The following is a 22,204-nucleotide window of genomic DNA, read 5'->3' on the forward strand; positions in this document are numbered from 1 at the left end:
GATTAATGCCTCTGTTAAAATAGTGGAGAGAGAAATTTCAGATGAACACATTAAGCATTCAGTTTTTGGAATTCCATGGCACAGTGAATTCCAATTTCTCCCCCATAGTTTCTTCATCGTACTTCAATTTAAAGGTTTATTCAATCTGTTTTACCCAGTTTAGAAAAACATGTTAGTATTGAAGTTGGTGTGCCAATGATATATTTACCTGATTTCTCTGAAACAAAAAATCCTGGCTCCACTGCCCATTGAAATCACACAATCACAAAAGAAATACAGTCATGTATGAAAGTGCTAGATATGAATTGCCCTGATATATTGGTGTCAATCCAAAATATTTATTTTTATTTGTTGTATGTTTGTTTCTACTTTCTTCTTTATGATTGTCTCAAGGCGTCACAGTAGCAGACAATTAACTGTTATGATACCATCTTCCTTAGCAACCACATACACCTCACTGATTAGGTAGCACTACATCATCCTGCATCTAATTAAATACACAATCAGGAAATTCGGTACAGCTGAAGGCTTCATGAAGACCTTAGTTTAAATGGTAATATGATCATATATGGTTTCTCTTCCTAAATTTGTAAGTCAGTCAAAGTACAAATAGAAGTTTACCATGAATTCATGGTTGGTAAACTGTTTTGATTGGAGATAATGGGGAGTCACTGTATTAAACCAGCTTAGAAACATAAGATCGTATAGCTGTGCAGGCATGTTAGGATCATAAGACATTGACTAAAAAGAAAACAGCTGGAAGTTTATTTTAAAAAATCACATGAAGACTCTGCAAGCCTGGAGCATATGGGTAATCTTTGGACAGTATAAACCCAATCCACGATGTACAATGTGGACTTTACAGCTTTCATCATTATCTTATCATTAGAACCTTTAGAAGGTTTGCTAGCGCACAACACCTACTTTTCTGAAGTATAATAATCTGGTGAGAAGTGATTTGATGGGAAACTGTTGCATGGGCTATATGCTGGATGATGTGTACCTATGTGGAATGAGTGAGAAATGATTTTTTATCACGACTAATAGAAAACTGTGTACCAGTTCATGAATTCATAGAAACTGTTATTTCTATTGGGCAGGTTTTGAAATGTTGAGATTCATCACATTAACTTACATGGTGTCAGCATAATGTAGTCATTGAAGAATTGAAGGCCTTTCAATGAACTTAGGAAAGATGTGAGCGTACTGAGCTAGTCATTGTTGTGAACGGGTATGCTACTAGATGATTCAGCAGCTGATGCTATTTTAATAGAATGTGGCCCAATTTATTGATATGTTCTCCAATATCATACGTGAATAAATAGTATTCACACTGACTGGAATTTGAGGGCCCACAGCATATACAAGCATCCAGCTATCAGCGAACCCTCAAATCTAAGTAGAGACTGGGCAGAAATCCACAGCTGAGGTATTGTGGAACCCTGAAAATGGAAAATTGGGAAAGATTTTCAGAAATATGAGGTTAAATTTAAACTAAATATGCAAAGGATTAGAATGAAGGCAAGACTCAAAGATATTCACTGTGGAAATCTGTGATTTTAGATGCTCGTAATAAATCAGGAAGACAGGTTGGTAATAAGATTGGTTTGAAAAGGGTGAGTTTTAAGTGGGAAAGAATAACATTTGGGTGAAATGTATGCAATACAGATAAAGCCTTAAGTATACAAGCAATATCTGACGAAGCTTTTAGGGAGAACTAAGTACAAAACAGATGAATAAAAGTGTAGCGATTAATGGTGCAAAGATAAAGACAGGAAATTCAGGTTAGCATGTTACATGAAGCTGAGCCCTAATGCTGTTTATAATACCTTTAAAAACTACTGGATGAACAGTTTTTAGTCCCTTTGGAAGCCAAGAGGATAAGTAGATGATGCTTTGTACGGTCTGAGTTAAACAAGAAGCATGCCCTGGTGTAATATGTAATCAAAAATGCTGCCACTGATAGGGGGTAATTTTAATCTCAAAAAACGGGTGGGTTGGGGTTGGGTGGGAGATTAAAGAGTTAAAAATGTGAATCCCGACCCCAACACACCTCCAACCTGCCCAATTCCAATTTTAACGGAGGTGGGACGGGGATGGCAGCCAACCAGCTCGCAGGAGGCAGGTTGCCACTTTAAATATTATTGTGATGAAATATGTCATTCATCAGGCACGCTGTATTCTCTGTGTTTGATTGTGCCTGTGACTGTGACAAGCAGGGGAGTTTAGCTTCAGTTTCATTTCCTTACCTGTGTTGTATTTTAGCTTCAGTTTCATTTCCTTACCTGTATTGTATTGTGTGTAGGACTCCGCCCATACCTGGCCCCTACTTAAGCAGGCCCCAGCGTGTCTCACAGGCAGTACAGCAGATCTCTGGATGAGAGACACTTCTCCACTGTGTATTACTTTCTGAGTTAATAAAAGCCTTGCTTTGCTCTGTTAACGTTGAGTCTCGGATTCATTGAGGCACATCAATTTTATTAACTCAATTTTCAACGCAATGGATCAACTCTTGAAACCCGAACGTTTGGATTTGGACCCGCATGCTTCGGACGCATCAGCACGATTCGGACACTGGTTTATGTGTATGGAATTCTTCCTGGACAATTCCGCAGCCATCACTGACGCTACGGACGCTGAAAGTATGAAACTCGGAATCCTGCGGAATTGGGTAAGCCACCGGGTTTACCCCCTCATCCAAGACGCCGACACGTACCCGGCCGCCTGCAACATCCTAAAGGCGCATTACCAGCAGCCTACGAACGAGGTGTACGCTAGGCATCTGCTCGCTACTCGCACACAGCGACCTGGGGAATCGCTGGATGAGTTCCTAGTCACCCTGAAAACGCTTGGCAAAGACTGCAAGTGCCAAGATGTAAAAGCCGCAGTGTACACCGACGAGCTTGTTTGTGATGCCTTTATTACAGGCCTCAGCTCCACTTACATCCGGCAGAGACTACTGGAAAAAACGGGATTGGACCTGAAACAGGCTGTGGACACAGCGCGATCCCTGGATGTGGCCCAGAGAAACTCAGACACCTACTCTTCAGCCCGCGCCGCCCACGCCGCCACGTGTGCACCAAGGGCACCACCATCTTGGAAGGCATCTTCCCCGCCCGGCAGCCCGACACCGTCGGGGCCCCACTCTCCCCCCAGAAGCCCTACGACAGCCGCGACGCGTCGGGGCCCCAACTGCTACTTCTGCGGGCAGCCGAAGCACACCAGAAACCTGTGCCCGGCGAAAGGCACCACCTGCTTTAAGTGCGGTAAGAAGGGGCACTTCGGGAAGGTGTGCAGAGGGAACCCCGCTGGAAAATCCACCACCGCCGCGTGTGCGCCGTGGGAGCGACCATCTTGGACGCCATCTTGCCCGACCTCGTGGGGTCCGCCATCTTGTGAGCAGACAGCGTGGACGCCATCTTGTCTCGATCAGGGCCCTACAGTGGCACCGGTCACAGTGGACCAGACCAGACCGCACCCGCTATCCAAATCAATGGTGGACATCGAGGTAAACGGGTGCGGGGTTAAATGTTTAATTGACAGTGGAAGCACGGAGAGTTTTATTCACCCTGGACTAGTACAACAACTCTCTCTAACGGTGGTCCCTGCTCGGGGCACCATCTCTATGGCTGATAAAACCCAGACATCGACCATTATGGGTTACTGCGTGGTACAATTGTCCGTTAACGGAACTGTATATGATAATTTTAAATTACTAATCATGAAGAGTCTATGTGCAGGCGTGATCTTGGGCCTGGACTTCCAGTGCCACCACCAAAGCATCACGCTCAATTACGGTGGGTCCCAGCCGCCCCTCACAGTGTGCGGTCTGGCTACCCTGAAGGTAAAGCCGCCTTCGCTATTCGCGAACCTTACTCCCAACTGCCGGCCAATAGCGACCAAAAGCAGGAGGTACAGCTGGGAGGACAGGTGGTTTATCGCAACCGAGGTGGACAGGCTGCTGAGGGAGTGCGTTATTGAACGCAGCAACAGCCCGTGGTGCGCCCAAGTGGTGGTGGTGAGGGGTAGCGAGAAGAAACGGATGGTGATCGACTATAGCCAAACGATCAACATGTACACCCAACTAGACGCCTACCCGCTATCCCGCATATCAGGAATGGTGAACCAAATTGCCCAATACCGGGTGTGCTCCACCATCGACCTCAAGTCAGCGTACCACCAGCTCCCTATCAGACCAGAGGACCGCCCGTACACCGCCTTCGAGGCGAACGGACGCCTCTACCAATTCCTCAGAGTCCCCTTTGGGGTGACGAATGGGGTCTCGGTCTTCCAGAGGGAGATGGACCGCATGGTCGATGACCACCACTTGCAGGCAACCTTCCCCTACCTCAACAACGTCACCATCTGCGGTCACAACCAGCAGGATCACGACTCGAACCTCGAGAGGTTCCTGAAAACCGCACAAAAACTCAACCTCACTTACAACGAGGACAAGTGCGTTTTCAACACCACGCGCCTCTGCATACTAGGCAGCGTGGTGGAGAATGGGGAAATCGGACCAGACCCCGACCGATTGCACCCCCTACGGGAGCTGCCCCTGCCCAACACTCCCCAAGCCCTGAAAAGGTGCCTGGGGTTATTTTCTTATTATGCCCAATGGGTCCCCAACTACTCCGACAAAGCCCGCCCCCTCTTGAAAGCATCCTCTTTTCCGCTCTCTGCTGAGGCCCACGCCGCCTTCAAAAGCATTAAGCGGGATATTGAGCGGGCCACGCTACAGGCAGTGGACGAGAACACTCCCTTTCAAGTGGAAAGTGATGTGTCTGACTTTGCCTTGGTGGCCACCCTCAACCAGGCGGGGCGGCCCGTAGCTTTCTTCTCGAGGACCCTCCAAGGGCCCGAGATCAGACACTCCTCTGTGGGAAAGGAGGCCCAAGCCATCATGGAGGCAGTGCGCCACTGGCGCCACTACCTAGCCGGCAAACGCTTCACCCTACTTACCGACCAGCGGTCGGTAGCGTTTATGTTTAATAATAAACAGAAAGGGAAGATTAAAAATGATAAGATTCTCAGGTGGCGAATCGAGCTCTCCACCTTCGAGTATGACATCATTTACCGGCCAGGGGCCCTTAACGAATCCCCCGACGCCCCCTCACGAGGGATGTGTGCCAGCGCCACCGGGGATTGGCTACAGACCCTCCACAATGACCTCTGCCACCCAGGGGTCACACGGCTGTTCCACTTCATAAAGTCCCGCAACTTACCCTACTCGATTGAGGAAGTTCGGTCTCTGACCAGGAGCTGCCGCACTTGCGCTGAGTGCAAGCCTCGGTTCTACCACCCAGATAGAGCCCACTTAATCAAAGCTACACGGCCCTTTGAGCGGCTCAGCTTAGATTTCAAGGGCCCCCTCCCGTCAGCCGACCGCAATGTTTACTTCCTGAGCATTGTGGACGAATACTCCCGGTTCCCATTCGCCTTCCCCTGCCCAGACATGACCAGCGCCACGGTCATTAAATGCCTCAACAGCCTGTTCTGCCTGTTCGGTATGCCGAGCTACATCCATTCGGATAGGGGGGCGTCCTTCATGAGTGAAGAGCTACGCCAGTGCATGCTGTCCAGGGGGATCGCCACGAGCCGTACCACCAGCTACAACCCCCAGGGTAACGGTCAGGTGGAGCGAGAGAACGGGACAGTGTGGAAAGCAGTCACTCTAGCTCTAAGGACCAAGGGCCTCCCTACCTCCCGCTGGCAGGAAGTCCTCCCAGATGTGCTCCATTCGATACGGTCGCTATTGTGTACTGCCACTAATGCCACGCCTCATGAACGAATGTTTGTCTTTCCCCGGAAATCCACCTCGGGCGTATCCATGCCATCATGGCTCTCCACCCCAGGTCCGGTATTTGTACGAAGGCATGTGAGGGGCCACAAGACGGACCCTCTCGTGGAGTCAGTGCACCTACTCCACGCCAACCCCCAATACGCGTATGTCCGGCACGCCGATGGAAGGGAGGACACCATGTTCATAAAAGACGTCGCCCCAGCCGGTAACGACAACAACCACGACAACAACAACAACAACGATCACAGCAACTCTTACCCACCCACTATTCTTTCATCACCCCCGGAAGAACATAGACCAACGGTGCCCCCACCAACTACCCCTTCAACAACCCTGGCGGCGCCCCCAGCAGAGACCCAGGAGGCCACCGGGGACACCCAGCCGACACCCGCGGCACCACAACAGCTACGTCGGTCACAGAGGACTACCAAACCCCCGAACAGACTAAATCTGTAGAAGGGGTGAATGTGATGAAATATGCCATTCATCAGGCACGCTGTATTCTCTGTGTTTGATTGTGCCTGTGACTGTGACAAGCAGGGGAGTTTAGCTTCAGTTTCATTTCCTTACCTGTATTTTATTTTAGCTTCAGTTTCATTTCCTTACCTGTATTGTATTGTGTGTAGGGCTCCGCCCATACCTGGCCCCTACTTAAGCAGGCCCCAGCGTGTCTCACAGGCAGTACAGCAGATCTCTGGATGAGAGACACTTCTCCACTGTGTATTACTTTCTGAGTTAATAAAAGCCTTGCTTTGCTCCGTTAACGTTGAGTCTCGGATTCATTGAGGCACATCAATTATAATGAGGCTCCATGCCTCATGGTCATCCACCATTTCAAATTTAACTTTGGCTGGTCCGGTTTCCCGGGTCTCGGGAGCCCGGTAGCTAAAGGAAGGCGAGGACTGCTGTATCCAGAAGGTTAGTGCCTTTCCACTTACCTGCTGGTTTCAGCGTCCCTGCCTCGCTAACCCCCCATGATTAGATCCCCCCCCCCGACTCTTCCGATCTCCACCCGAGGCCTCCGATCTGAACCACTCCTCCCGAGGCCTCCAAACCCCGCCGAGGCCTCTGAACCCCACGAGGCCTCTGACACCACCCCACTCTGATATCTGGCCCCTGATCTCCCCTCCGGCCTTCCGACCTCCCCCTCTGGCCTCCGATCCTCCTCTGGCCTCCAATTTTCACCCGCCCCCCGATCCTGCCTTCCCTCCTCTCAGCAGCCTGGTGCCGTAGACCTACCCTCCCAAGAGCCAACCAGCCTCTCCATCTGGCTGGCTGCGGGCGGGAATCAGTGCTTTGAAATGCTAATCAGGCCCTGCCATTAAATTTGCCAGGGCCTGCGGGAAACCCATTCTCCCGGGTTTCCGACCACTTTCCAGCCCCCTCCCTTGCCACCACAGCTCCCTACCCACCTCCAAATTAAAATTCCGGCCATAATGTCCATGCCTGCTCTTGGCCACCTTCTTAACCTTAATTAATGTTGAATATTATCCAGGATAATTAAGAAATAGAATTAGGATTGCTTTGTGGGGAGCATGCTTAGGCAATTTTGCCAGTTGTTAGCCAATCAACAAGCAGGGGAAAATATAAAAAGGACCTTAGTTTCAGCATTACCATTATGTAAACTTCCCTGTGCAAAGTCTACCTTTTGTAATTTTGGTGAGAAACAACCAGATCTGGAATTAGAAAACACCAAAGATATTAAACTATCAAAAACATGGAAAGACATTCTCAGAAAGATTCTTTCCACTTGTCAGAGTATCTGTTTCCCCAAATATGAGCTACAAAGCTAAAAATCTGATTGGAGTGAAGCCAGGTTAGGATTTGGACAGCTAAAATGGATATGTGAATACCAGGTGCTTCCTTTTCTATTCAGTCAGTCTGTCACCAAATGATTGTCTGCGAGAACCTAAATGTGAGACTCAAAAGAAAGGAAATAAATAGTTGAAGAACTCAGACATAGTTTAGAGTTCCAGATAGTTTATGCAAATCTTTTTCATCTGACTAAGTTCTCCTGACAGTTGATTCCTCAACAGGCCATCCCATCCTTTCTTTGATGTATCCATCTCCAGTAACAAGTAGAAAAGAACATTAAGATTTGTTATCCAGAATTGATTTGCACTTTGCAACGTCTTTTTCACCTCCTGTGACAAGGGAACAAGAGATGCCATTTTTCAAATTTTGTACTCAAAAAGCAAAAGAGAAGGGCTGCAAAATTCAGGGGTGCAGCGCCGGCCGTTAAGGCTGGTTTTGTTAAAAAATGGCGGCCATCTCGCTTCCACCCGCTTCCAGCACAGAACACGGCTGCCATTTTGTAGAGATCATTAGCGCTGCCATTACCTGCGCTCGCCTCGCACATGTAAATATGGAGATCGTGACGTCAATCGGCATGCAACGCCTGAATTGACGCACCAGTGCGATTTCAGACGTCATCGCTCTCCATACTGCCCTCTCCTAACCATGCATAGAAGCACATGTGTGCAGCAGTACTACCGTGATGCTGCCAGTGCTTCTTATTGGGATACACATATCTTTCAGATTAGTTTCGATTTCAGCTTTTGGACTTTTTACATTTTATTGCAGTAATGGCTTGGTGCAAAACATTTAAAAAGTTGTTAAAGTGTGCAGGAAGTTCTGCTGGGCACTTGCAAGGCTTTGGACGTTAGGAAAGCCTCTGAGAACACCTCTTGCTCCCAGTCCTGGGAATTCCAGTTGCAGTCCCCCTTGTGCTGCAGCATCACATGGAGATGACGCAAAGACGGCAAAGGGGACAAGCAGCTCACAGAGGAAAGAGAAGGAAGCAGAAGAGGAAGAAGTGGAAGGAAGGGGGTAACCCAGACAGCCCCTTTCTGGCCGGGATCAAATCATTTGCCTGCAGTACCAGTGAAAAAAATGCCAACTCCCCTTTCAACGTTTGTCCCAAACCTTATCTTCCCTCTGTTACTGACCATCACAGCACCCTCTTGGCCACAATGCTGAAATAAAAGCCACCACAAAGCAAATTTTCCAATCCAACTTTATCCATATATGTATTTAATATTACAGGTAGACTATCCTTTATCCGAAAACCTCGGGACCAGCCGAGTTTCGGATAAAGGAGAATTTCGGATTTCGGAAGGTGGGTCGGCGGGGGTCCGCGGGGGGGTCGGCGGGGGGTCGTGCGCACGACTTACGCTGACGCTCAGCGTAAGTCAGTCGGGGTCGGCGGGGGTCGGGGCGGCGGGGTACGCGGGAGGGTTGGCGGTTGTCGGGGCTGGCGGGGTCCGCGGGGGGGTCGGCGGTTGTCGGGGCTGGCGGGGCCGGCGGTTGTCGGGGCCGGCGGGGTCCGCGGGGGGGTCGGCGGTTGTCGGGGCTGGCGGGGTCGGCGGATGTCGGGGCCGGCGGGGTCCGCGGGGGGGTCGGCGGTTGTCGGGGCTGGCGGGGTCGGCGGTTGTCGGGGCTGGCGGGGTCGGCGGTTGTCGGGGCTGGCGGGGTCGGCGGTTGTCGGGGCTGGCGGGGTCGGCGGGGGGGTCGGCGGGGGGTCGTGCGCACGACTTACCCTTTATCCGAACTTCCGCAACCGGAACCCTCTAAAAACCGAAGGTTTTTTCGTTCAGCGTAAGTCGTACGCACGACTTACGCTGAACGAAAAAACCTTCGGTTTTTAGAGGGTTTTGGTTTTCGGAAGTCCGGATAAAGGGTAGTCTACCTGTACATCAAAAAATCAACCAATCACCCTTGTGCATTCCCTTAGTGAGTGTTTTACGTGTGCCTTTGCCAATCCTAGTGCTCCTACGCAGTGCTACCCCAGTGGCTGCAACATAGCTGGTGGAAAGCTGTTGACTTTCAATGGGGGAGACTGTAACTGGCCTTGCAGGATGACCTCGAGGAGTTGGTGGCTGGGAGTGTGAAATTGAGTGATGGGCCAGAATTTTCCCATAAAAAAACGGATGGGTTTGGAGCATGGGGGCAGTTAAATTGTTAAAAATATGTATCCTGACCTGATCCCGCCTCCAACCTGCCCACTTCCGGTTTTGTCAGAGACGGGACGGGGGGTGGCGACCAACTCGCTCCCAAGGGGCAATTACCTCAATTTAAATATTAAAATGAAGTTGGAGGCCTCTATTTTCCCCTCCATTTTGAATTTAACTGCTTGTGGACGGGTTACACACAATTCGTGAAACCCAGCAGTTAAACAGAGATGGGGACTGCTGCATCCAGGAGGTAAGTGGCTTTATATCTACCTCCCTGGATCCAGGGTCCCTACCTAACCCACTCCCCCCAATTGGAGACCCCGCCACGAGGCCTCTGATTGCATTCCCAGGCCTCCCCCCTCTGCCCCACCACCCCCAGGCCTCCACCCCTCAACGATGATGATGAGGCCTGCCACGAACCTTGCCCCCCACCCCCCGATCCCTGGCTGATCCCCCATGCAATCTCCAATTTCCCCACCCCACCACTGCGATCTTTGATCCCCCCCCGCTAATCTCCGATCCCCCCGCGATCTCCGGTGTTCCCCGCCCCCGATCTCCACTTGCCTGCCGAGCCCCGACCTCCCTGACCACCCCCCATCGCCTGCCGATCCCCTGCTGATCCTGCAGCCACCTCCAATCCTCTCTCCCCCTCCTGATTGCTGACCCCTTCCAGATTGACGACTCCCCTCCCCACCCGATCCCGATCCCCCCCTACTGCCGATTGCTGACCCCACCCCGATCCTGACTCCACTCCCACCAATCCTGATCCCCGAGCCCCTTCCCGCAATCTCTCCACCAGACCGACCCCTCGCAACTGAGGCCTACTCGGCCGGAACCAGCCAGCCCCTCAAGCTGGCTGGCTGCGGGTGGGAAACCGAGGCCTCACATTCAAATTAGGCCCTGCTGGTAAAATTGGCTGGGCCTGTGGGAAACCTGACCTCCCGGGTTTCCCGCCTGCCTCGGAAACCACACCTCCCCCCCCAACCTGACTCCCCAAACAAAATTCCAGCCATGGTGTTTCTTCTTCTTCTTCACTCTCCTTTCCCTCTTCTTGTTGACCCACTGGCTGGGCAGGCTGAATTTCTGAGGTGTCTGAAGTGAGGAAGGCACAAGGGTAGGGTTGTGGTGAAGGGATAATTACAAGTCCTTGCCCTGTTCGGGTATCCCAGATCGGACGTATTCCCCAGACGTTCACCTTCAACTTAAGTTGAGATAGCCGAATTCTATAAGACGCTTAAATGGGTCTAAAGGTTCAGGCTATCTCTCCCTAAAGGAAAGGAACGACTGAAGATGTTACCGTCCTCCAGATAGCACTTTTAATAAGTTTAACTAGACTGTAACCTTCCGGATATTATGAGGGTCCGGAATACCCCCCAGAATTCTGCAACTCCTTACAAAAGAGTGTACAGAAATTGGGTTCGCGAGTTTATACAGAAATACTCTTTGAGACAATTCTAAAAATATATAGTTTTATTTAAGAACCGACATTCATTTAACAGCTGCTGAATCAGTCGCAACATTAACAATTTAAAATACAAATAGTTTACATTTCCTATTTCTCAGAGATCCTTATTCTCAAATCTTTACTTGGTTACATTTTTTATTTCTTACTTATCTCTAAATCCAGGACATCCACCAAAATCAATTACTTAGATTACTGGAGACTTAAAGTTAAAAACTTATAGATGGTGCCTGTAAAGTTAAGAAACGCTTGGGCCCGTTCAGCGAGTTCTGACTTTCTGTTTGAAATTTTTATACCCTTTTTGCAGTGGTTTATTCTTTGAAGTGCTCTGCTGATGTCAGCTAATTGTCTTTATTGATACCTCTGTTGAATGTTTTCTATCTTACTGTCAATTCAACTATTGCATGCATAATTATGTCTCTGCCTTTAGGTGTTCCAAAAACCATCATAAAAACAATATGACAGCAATGGTTTCTGTTTGATGCTATTCTTATTGAAGATTCTTTCATTCAATTCTTAATATTGGCTTAACTGGTTTTTAGCAGACGTTGAGTCTCCTTACTGCTCCAAGTTCAATACAAACAATGTAATTGCTTGGTGTATCTATTGAAGTCATATCTTCAAAGTGTTCTTGTTGGTATCATATTTACTTTGTATAAATTAAAGACACTTTGACTGAGTGTTTACTTGTTTTCTAGCCATCTCAATTGGTTGCATATTTAATCTTATGTTTCCTGTCTTCCAAGTTTAACATAAAAACTTTTGACCAGCAGGTGTTTCTTTTACTTGATGTCATCTTTTCAAAGGCACATGCCTCTTTTAATGTTTGTGTTTCTGTTCAATGTGTTAGCTTATAACACCTTAAACTGGGTCTTCCATTGTGTTATTCCCAACCTCCAGACCCACTGGAATCGCCAAATTGCCATTTCAATAGGGTCATTGTTTTAGTATATTTAACTAATTCCCATTTCAAAGCTTGTTTGGTTTTTACAACTTTGTTATCAAACCATCCCATCTCAGAAACCTGTTTTCTGTTTGCAGCTTGTATCTCCGAGGCGTTAGATTTTTAAACCCAGTATATCATGTATTAATATTGTCAGAAATCATAGGATGGTGTAATTTTCTGAATTATGGCTTATTCCCTCACAGTGGTGAGGGGAGGCAGGAAGGCAAGATTGTGCATGCTCACACCATGTGCAGCTTGTACATCAGAAGAGATAGTGGGACAAGGGGGAATTGGGATGTGGGAAGGAGGTTAATGTATGGGGATACCGGCATCTTGTATTCTTTCAGCCCCGCCGCTGGCCATGGGCTCAGCCATGCCCCTGGCAAGAATGGCCAGCACCGTCTCCTCCAAGGGGATGAGGTGAAGCTAGGAAAGTGAGGTGAGCCTCGTGTTTGGTAGAGATTGCTGGTCAGTGAGTGATGGGGGGCAATTGTACATTGAACAGTGTGTGAGGCTAGTGATGTATTCGGTAGGAGGTGGCTTTTGAGGACGCATTCACTGACCTTGACCACTGGTCTGAGGTCATGAAGCTTCTTTTGGGCACTGGAGCCAGATCCCGGGGACGACACTGTTGGCAGTGACCGCCTTGGTGATCTGGTCCCACATCCTTCTTTCTGGAGGGCCTCCTAGTCCCCTGTGGGTAGAGGACCTCTGTTCCAGTATTGACCCCCTGCACAAAGCTGGAGTGCTGCAGCCAAGATCCTGGGTGTCCTTCTCCTGGCCTGTTGAGCCCTTTGTGTTAGCGCTGAAGCACTTTTACCATTTTTTATGTGCAGAAGACAGTTCAGCTTTAAGGGTGAGCTACTGAACAGCCTTGCTTTAAGAAAATGCTGCATCGCTCCAGTGACGCGTCCTTGGGCCTTCTGCTGCGTGCACAGCTTGTCAACAGTGCAATAGTCACTGGGCTCTGCACTAAAATCATTTAAATTAGCAGGCAGCACCAAATGAACATTATGCCTACGCTTTCTAAATGGGCACGAGCAAATCTCGCTCCGCGGTGCCCCCGCCCATTTTTGGGCCTTATTGAATTTCCCAGGCAAAATGTTTCCAATGAAGTGAAGTTGACAAAAACCTCCCATGGTCCCAAAAACTAAAATATTGAAATGATATGGCCAAGGGTGATATAGCTGTGAGTTGCATCTCTGAACATTAATTGGGAGAACTTCATGTCATATAAGTGCAGAAAGAACTCTTGAAACTCTGTTCACACACACAAAAAATGTTTGACTTGGGATTGATTTCTCTCAGAACCAATAACAACCAGCATTTCTGTAGTGTCTTTAATATAGTAAAACGCCCAAGGCGCTTCACAAGAGCATTATCAAACAAAATTTGAAACTGAACCATATAATGAGTTTTAGGGCAGGTGACCAAAAGCTTGGTCAAAGAGATAGGTTTTAAGGAGCATCTTAAAGGAGGAGAAAGAGGTGGAGAGGTTTAGAGAGAGAATTCCAGAGTTTATGCCCTAGGCAGCTGAAAGTACGACTGCCATTGGTGGAGCGATTAAAATAGGGGATGCGCAAGAGGCCAGAATTGGAGGAGTGCAAAGATCTTGGCAGGTTGGATGAGGGTTTTAGCAGCAGATGAGCTGAGGCAGGGACGGAGTCCAGCGATGATATGGAGATGGAAATAGGCAATCTTGGTGATGGCGCGGATATGTGGTCAGAAGCTCACCTCGGGGTCAAATACATAGTTTGTATGAGATGATAAATAAGCCGTGGATTCAATTTTAGAGATTTCTGAATCTGCTGCCAGAGAAATGTCGTCAATGGGTACAAACCTAAGCTGCAAACCAAATTGCTGGCTGGATGAATATACCAGAGCAGTAGGAAATTGGCACTTCAAAAGTCATTCAAGACCAGCAATATATAATTCTAGTCCAATGGAAATTGAGGAACTTCGAGGGAAGGAAGAAGCAGATCAACACAAGAGCGGTAATAAGCCAACAGCAGCTCAGCACCCGAAGTCAAGCAAGAGAAACAAGCTCAACTAGCAAGACCACCAGCGAATGTAAGAAGGAGCTGTTGTACCTCTCCCTTCCTACTGCCACTACCCAACTGAGCCTATGGACCAACACCAACCAAATTGGCTTTATCCTGAAAAATGCATTGGAATTGATGGAATATGGGGTAATAAAAAATGAACTCCTCAATCTCTCTCCTGGAATGTTGAATTCTTCTGGAAGTTCATTTACTTGGAATGTTGGAATGCAGTTTTGACTTCTCTCTTTTACTTTTTCTTTCCAAGCTTTTTATATCTCAACTTGGACTTCACTCTTTCTATGTAATAGAGTTCAGTTTAGTTGGGATGTAATTAGTGGATAGAACTAATATAATTGGATGGGTATATAACATAAAATAAAATGCAGTGTTCAAGTCAACATTCCCATAACAGATTTATTTATGAATTACAAATTTCATCCTACAAACTGTCACATTTGTAGAGATCAGTTAACACAAATATGTTAATGATTTTCAGTTGGGAACTTAACAGATCAGATATTCCCCTCAGATCTTGGAAGGTGTAAATGAATAACTGACCCAAACTTACGATGAATCATGAGGAAAGACAACTATATACCACATGTTTTGCCCATCCAAAATCGCATAGGATGAACTGAAAGTATTCCAAAGATAAAATAACCATTTGGCATCTCAACTGGCAAGAAAAACTGTTTTTTTAGCTGCTTTCTGAGCCAATCTAACAGATGGAGGTTCACTTGCTACTCAGATAAAGTTAAATGATATAGCTGCAGACCTGTGAAAATATCTCTTTTCTACTTGAAATGAATTACTTGCCAGTTATTCCTCTCTGAATGGGTGCAGCTTGATCCTGATTCCCTCACAGTGCTAAATGTAGTGCAAAAGTGTAGTTATTAATAGCAGAGGAAAATATGGAGAAAACTAATAGCAACAAAGTTGGTTTTAGGTTTGTAACAATAGATGTTTTTACCAATAGTATACATTTTCTTCAGAAGCAGCATTACGTCATTTTAATGCATGTTAAGGCCTATCAGGACAACTGCTATGTTTACTCGGAAACGTAATTAGTAGCAATAGCATATTTGACTTCAGTTGAGATCTGTCAGGACAATTGAAATTTAAGCCATCTCTTAGCAATGCACTGTTATAAGTATATGCTGCAGAACAGTTTACTGGTCCTCTGGTAACAAGTCTCTATAGGTTCCTGCAGATTGGAGGGTGGCAAATGTAACCCCACTATTTAAAAAAGGAGGGAGAGAGAAAACAGGGAACTACAGACCGGTTAGCCTAACATCAGTAGTTGGGAAAATGCGAGTCTATTATAAAGGATGCGATAAAAGGACACTTAGAAAATATCAACGGGACTAGACAAGGTCAACATGGATTTATGAAAGGAAAATCGTGTTTGACAAAGCTACTGGAATTTTTTGAGGATGTAACTGGTAGAATAGATAAGGGAGAACCAGTGGATGTGGTATATTTGGATTTTCAGAAGGCCTTTGATAAAGTCCCACATAAGAGGTTAGTGTGCAAAATTAAAGCAGATGGGATTGGGGGTAATATACTGGCATGGATTGAAAATTGGTTAACAGACAGGAAACAGAGAGTAGGAATAAATGGGTCTTTTTCGGGGTGGCAGGCAGTGACTAGTGGGGTACCGCAGGGATCAGTGCTTGGGCCCCAGCTATTCACAATATATATCAATGATTTGGATGAGGGAAACAAATGTAATATTTCCAAGTTTGCTGATGACACAAAACTAGGTGGGATTGTGAGTTGTGAGGAGGATGCAAAGAGGCTTCAAGGCGATTTAGACAAGTTGAGTGAGTGGGCATGGCAGATGCAGTATAATGTGGATAAATGTGAAGTTATCCACTTCGGTAGGAAAAACAGAAAGGCAGAGTATTGTTTAAATGGTGATAGATTGGGAAATGTTGATGTACAGAGGGACCTGGGTGTCCTTGTACACCAGTCATTGAAAGCAAACACGCAGGTGCAGCAAGCAGTTAGGAAGGCAAATGGTATGTTGGCCTTCATTGCAAGAGAATTTGAGTGCAGGAGCAAGGATGTCTTACTACAGTTATACAGGGCCTTGGTGAGACCACAGCTGGAGTACTGTGTGCGGTTTTGGTCTCCTTACCTAAGAAAGGATATACTCACCATAGAGGGAGTGCAGCGAAGGTTCACCAGACTGATTCCTGGGATGGCAGGACTGTCGTATGAGGAGAGATTGGGTCGACTAGGCCTATATTCTCTAGAGTTTAGAAGAATGAGAGGGGATCTCATTGAAACATGTAAAATTGTGACAGGGCTAGACAGGCTGGATGCAGGGAGGATGTTTCCCCTGGCTGGGGGGTCTAGAACAAGGGATCACAGTCTCAGGATACGGGGTAGGACATTTAGGACTGAGATGAGAAATTTCTTCACTCAGAGGGTGGTGAACCTGAGGAATTCTCTACCACAGAAGGCTGTGGAGGCCAAGTCACTGAATATATTTAAGAAGGAGATAGATAGATTTCTAGCCACAAAAGGCATCAAGGGGTATGGGGAGGGAGCGGGAATATGGTATTGAAATAAAGGATCAGCCATGATCATATTGAATGGCGCAGCAGGTTCGAAGGGCCGAATGGCCTACTCCTGCTCCTATTTTTCTATTTTTTTTCTAGGAAGCATTGGGGGTTTGAATAAATCCCCTAAATTTGTTCGGGTTACTAAGTACAGGCAGAGGATTGTCACCGATCCACTTAGTTCACAATTAACAAGAAGGTGGAGGCTATTTCACGACATGAGTAAAAAAAAATTAAAATGTAGCTTCAGCACACAGTGAAACACAGTGGCCTCGATAGTAAACCCCCACGACAGGCGGGAGAGGGTGTGAGCGGGGCTGTGGTGGGAGCGGGGCGGGAGAGGGTGTGAGCGGGGCTGTGGTGGGAGCAGGCGGGAGAGGGTGGGAGCGGAGCAGTGGTGGGAGCGGGGCGGGAGAGGGTGTGAGCGGGGCAGTGGTGGGAGTGGGCGGGAGAGGGTGGGAGTGGGGCGGTGGTGGGAGCGGGGCGGGAGAGGGTGGGAGCGGGGCTGTGGTGGGAGTGGGGCAGGAGAGGGTGGGAGGGGGCGGTGGTGGGAGCGGGGCGGGAGAGGGTGGGAGCGGGGCTGTGGTGGGAGCGGGGCAGGAGAGGGTGGGAGCAGGGCGGTGGTGGGAGCGGGGCGGGAGAGGGTGGGAGCGGGGCTGTGGTGGGAGCGGGACGGGAGAGGGTGGGAGTGGGGCACTGGTGGGAGCGGGGCAGGAGAGGGTGGGAGCGGGGCGGTGGTGGGAGCGGGGCGGGAGATGGTGGGAGCGGGGCGGTGGTGGGAGCGGGGCGGGATAGGGTGTGAGCGGGGCAGTGGTGGGAGCGGGGCGGGAGAGGGTGGGAGCGGGGCGGTGGTGGGAGCGGGACGGGAGAGGGTGGGAGTGGGGCGGTGGTGGGTGGCGGGGCGGGAGAATGTGGGAGTGGGGCAGTGGTGGGAGCGGGGCAGGAGAGGATGGGAGCGGGGCGGTGATGGGGTTTAAAGTCCTCGGCCTCGATTTTCATTGGGCCGTGAGGCGGGCTTTGAGGCGGGCGGGGGCTAAAATTGCAAAAAATGGCGGGCGGCCCCCCCCACCCCGCCGCCTGGTTCCCGACTCCGAGCAATTTTAACTCAGGCGTGTCTGATGGGCCCGACTCCGTCCCGCATCCAACAGGCAGGACTGGTCTTTAAGGCCCTTAATTACCACTAAATGGCTTCTATAATCCTATTTTAACAGGCCCTTGCAACTTTAACCCTTTTCCCACGTAAAACATGCCTGGTGGGAATCACGAATGTGAAACCTGGCGGGAGCACTATTGCATTGGTGACTTTCAACTGCAGGTCAACCATTAAATTTGAGATTTGATCTGCCATGATTTGCAGATGGCAGGACTTCGTGGTCTCAGGTCTGGGGCAACTTTTACAAGGCTTAACCACACCTGTGGAAGGTTGGTGCCTCATACCCATCTCCATTGTGACCTGGGAAACCCCTCTTGCCACCTTCACTCAGCGCTTCCTCAATGGAGGCATATACCAGAAGCATGGGAGCCATTTATTTCCTTCCCATCTGGGCATTAGAGGAGCTGGAGCACCAGCCGTGGCAGCAGCAGAACCAGGAACAACAGCAGCACCAGCAACAGCAGGAGCGCCAGGCTGCTGCTCACCCACCTGAAGCTGCACAGGCCAGAAGGGGCTAGCGCCTGGAAGCCCATCGGCACAGGAGATGCCCCCCAAACAGGGTCTACAGTCACAGGGTCAGCTACCTCAACATGTCTGAGCAGCAGTGTCAAAGGCGGCTCCGACTTTCGCGAGAGGTAGTGACTGACATCTGCGCAAGACCTGCTGCCCAGAGGACCAGGTGGACAACCATTACCAGTGGCTATCAAGTCACCACCGCACTCAAATTTTTGGCTCAGGCCCATTCCAGGGATCAGCAGCAGACATCAGCGGCATCTCCCAGGCGGCCGCACACACTTGCATCACGCAGGTAACCGATGCCCTCTTTGCCCTCGCGCACAATCACACCCATTTCACCAAGGATCGAGCAAGTGTCACGGTTGGATTAGCTCATCTGGCAGGCTTTCCAAGGATGCAAGGCATTGTTGACTGCACACATGTGGCCCTTAGGGCACCCCATCGCAATCCAGGTGCTTTTGTCAACCGCAAGGGCTTCTACTCAACGTTCAGCTGGTGTGTGACCACAAGAAGGAAATTTTGCATGTTTGTGCCATGTACCCTGGCATTTGCCATGACTCCTTCATACTGCGCCAGTCCAGTGTGCCTCCGCTATTCAGTCCGCCAGACCAACTTAACGGATGGCTACTTGGAGACAAGGGCTATCCCCTGAGGACGTGGCTAATGACGCCGTTGAGGAGGCCAGCCAACGAAGCTGAGGAGCGCTACAACTCCAGCCACATTTCCACCAGATCCATTATCGAGCAAACCATCGGTTTGCTGAAGATGCGCTTCAGATGCCTGGATAGAACAGGTGGAGACCTAAAGTACTCCGCAGCCAAGGTCTCCAGAATTGTCGTGGTTTGCTGTGTACTTCACAACATGGCAAAGCATCGTGGCTTGCAGATTCCTGAGGACCGAATGGCTCCTCACATATCCTACTCCTCCTCCTCAGAGGAGGAGGAGAAGGAGGAGGAGGGCGAAAACGAAGATCCTGCAGAGGCCCATCAACCAGCGGCAGCATTACGCGAGAACATTGCTGCCCGGGATGCAAGGAACGCACTCATCCTGGCCAGATATGCTTAGCCTAGTTAATCAAACACTTTTGCTTTGCAGCTTCTTACCTGAGCATCGACAATGGCCAAGATCCTGCGGATTCCTAACTATTTGACCAGCATAATGACAACTGCAAGTAATCCTAAGCCCTCAATGTGAAAGTCCCAGTCGCGAAATGACACACAGCACAACTGCAACAGTTGCCATCAGAATTTTTATGTACAAGAACCAACTGATGGCATTTTTACAACAAACACAACATTTCACCCAAGTGACTACCCTTGTGACTACTTGTGCAGAATTTTCCTCTTATGCATGCTCCTACGTAATGCTTTCCCTGTGGCTTCAGCAGATGTGGAGGCCCCTTGCTCACTTTCCTGCTGCTCCTGTCTCGACACCTTTGGCGGGCGTCCTCTGGGGTTGCGAGCCTGTGAGGGCTTGTCAACAGTCTGCTGCTCCTGCGGCTGTGCAGGGGTTGAGACGCCTATCTCACTTGGGTGTGGACTCCGGTGGGGCTCTGACCGAGGGCTCTGCAGTGGCATGGAAGGGTGAGCGCTTGGAGAGGAGCCCCACTTCCTTGATGTCTGCCACCAACATCCCTCTCATGGGTCAGGTCCCCCTCAGCGCCTGCAAGTGGCTGGAGAGCACCTTGCTGCACACAAGGGGGGACATGGGGACCCATATCTGTAATGGCAGTCCTACTCAGATGGACTTCCATGAAGGTCTGGTTTCTCTGTTCAATAGATGCCCATCGCTCCTCAAGAGATGTCATTCTATTCTGAACAATGACCATGTTTTCCACACCCTGCCGACTAAGCTCCTCCATGGCCGTAACCCTCCTCTCCTCTACCGTAGCCATCCTCTCCTGCATGGTAGCCAGCCTTAACATGGAGGTAGCCATCCTTTCCGTGTTGATGCGTTCATGCACCAATGACTCCACAAAGGCTCTGCTCATGTTCGCTATGGACTCCTCCATTCGCTCCACACTCGCAGCGACCCTAGAGACAAAACCTGCCAGAGACTCCTGCATCTGTGCCTGGAGTTCCATCACCGCTGATCTCATGGCTGGACACAGAGGCAGAGGGTCAACATGCTGCTGAGCCGAGCTGGCAGAGTCCTGCGCCCTCCGACTAGGACACTCCACTGCTGTCCCTGTCTCCACAATCTGCAGATGCTCACTTGTGAGCTGTGATACACCAGGTGACAACACTACTCTATGTCCCGAAGGTCCCACCGAGGTGTGAGTGTCTGCGCTGGTGCTGGGTGCGCAGAATTCTGCTGATGCTGCGCCCTCAGAGGTTGCAGCTTCCTCTGAGGAGTCTGGCTGCTTAGCCTCTTCTTCCTGGCTAGGGGGGATGGATGCCTGTGATGGACCTGTGGGGAAGTAAAAGAAAGAGTTACAGGTGTGATGCCAAGGCTACATGCACATAGCTTTTTGCAGATGCTCTTAAGTCCATCTGTCACAGCTTGACAATCATTATCTGCATGATTTTTCAAAGAGAGAGATAGGAAACTTTTCTGTCACCAGCTTGCTGTGTTGCACCCGTCTGTCCGTCCCCCATGCACGAATCATCCTCAATACCAATGATTTCCAGGATGGCCTCCTCCCAGCGGGTCAGGTGGGCCCTCTTCCTGTCCTGGCTCGCTCTCTTTTCCTGCAATGAGGGAGACAAGTGGAGGTTGAGTGTGAATGAAGGCGGGAGTGTAGAGATTGCACAGCATAGATACTTAGAAGGAGACAAAGATGGTGTGAGGTTGCAAGACCAAGGGCCCTCCCTGTGTGTTGTCAGTTGTGTTCAAAGCATCAGAATGAGAGGGAGTGTGAGGGCTGCATGGTGGAATAGTTATGTGAATGTGACCATAGAGAGAGAGGGAATGGGTAAGGGTGCATGGATGTCAGTGTCAAGTGGGATGTGGAGGAAGAGATTGCTGAAGCTGAGTGCTGGTGAGGAAAGGCAATGGGGATCAGCTTGAGGGTGATGGGAAATTCACACTCACTTTTCCAGTGCGCTGAAGGGCATGAAATCTTTTCCTGCACTGTATCTAGGTTCTGCGGGTGACTCCCAAGGAGTTGACCTCCTCAGCCACCTGCATCCACACAGCCTTGGTCTGAGTGGGAGGCCTCTTCCTCCCTGATGAAGGGAACAGGACCTCCCTGTTGGCCCTAGCCCCATCCACTAATGCCTGAAGTGCCGCCTCATCAAAGCGAGGAGCTGCTCTTGCCCTCCCGCTTGTCATCTCTCCTGCAGGTCCCTCTGACACCAAATGAAGGAAGCTTGGAAGCCTGCAGAAGAAGCAAGGCTTGCTGTGGACCTTAAATGCAGCAGCAAATGCTGACGTCATCGGAGGGGACTTTCAGTCATGAAAAAACCCCTTGCAAAGGCTTCCCACATGTTGGAAATCATTTGGCCAATTGAGTTAAAATTGCGCCAATCTCCCACGTCCATTTAGATACGTGTGGGAAACACGAAATTTGGATAATATGAGAACAGCCCGCACCTGAGCTAAAATCACCCCCTCAGATACGGGGAATGCTTCCCAACACACATGCAGCGGGACATATCGGGGCATTCCAGTGTCCCGCGGTGGAGAGGGGGTCATTTCATTAACGGAATTAAATCAGGCTCTCATAGGGCAATTGGGTGCCCAATTTAAAATTCACTGCTGCTGCGCGAGAGCTGCCACCTCCACAAGGTAATTGCCTTTCTCAGGCCAGGAGGAGCTGAC

The 22,204-nt window shown here is 49.4% G+C and overlaps 1 protein-coding gene across 1 annotated transcript in view; it reads left to right on the forward strand.

The window, feature by feature from the left end:
- The first annotated feature begins 474 nt into the window (after positions 1-474).
- The window catches only part of LOC147124380 (uncharacterized), a 69,982-nt gene continuing 48,252 nt past the window's right edge, over positions 475-22,204 (forward strand). Inside the window, exon 1 of the mRNA XM_085999625.1 lies at positions 475-553. The gene's annotated coding sequence lies outside the window, so the exon portion shown is untranslated. The remainder of the gene's footprint in view (positions 554-22,204) is intronic.

This window comes from Somniosus microcephalus, chromosome 1 (assembly GCF_052327205.1).
Source record: "Somniosus microcephalus isolate GS21.2 chromosome 1, FLI_Smic_1.0, whole genome shotgun sequence".
Taxonomy (NCBI): domain Eukaryota; kingdom Metazoa; phylum Chordata; class Chondrichthyes; order Squaliformes; family Somniosidae; genus Somniosus; species Somniosus microcephalus.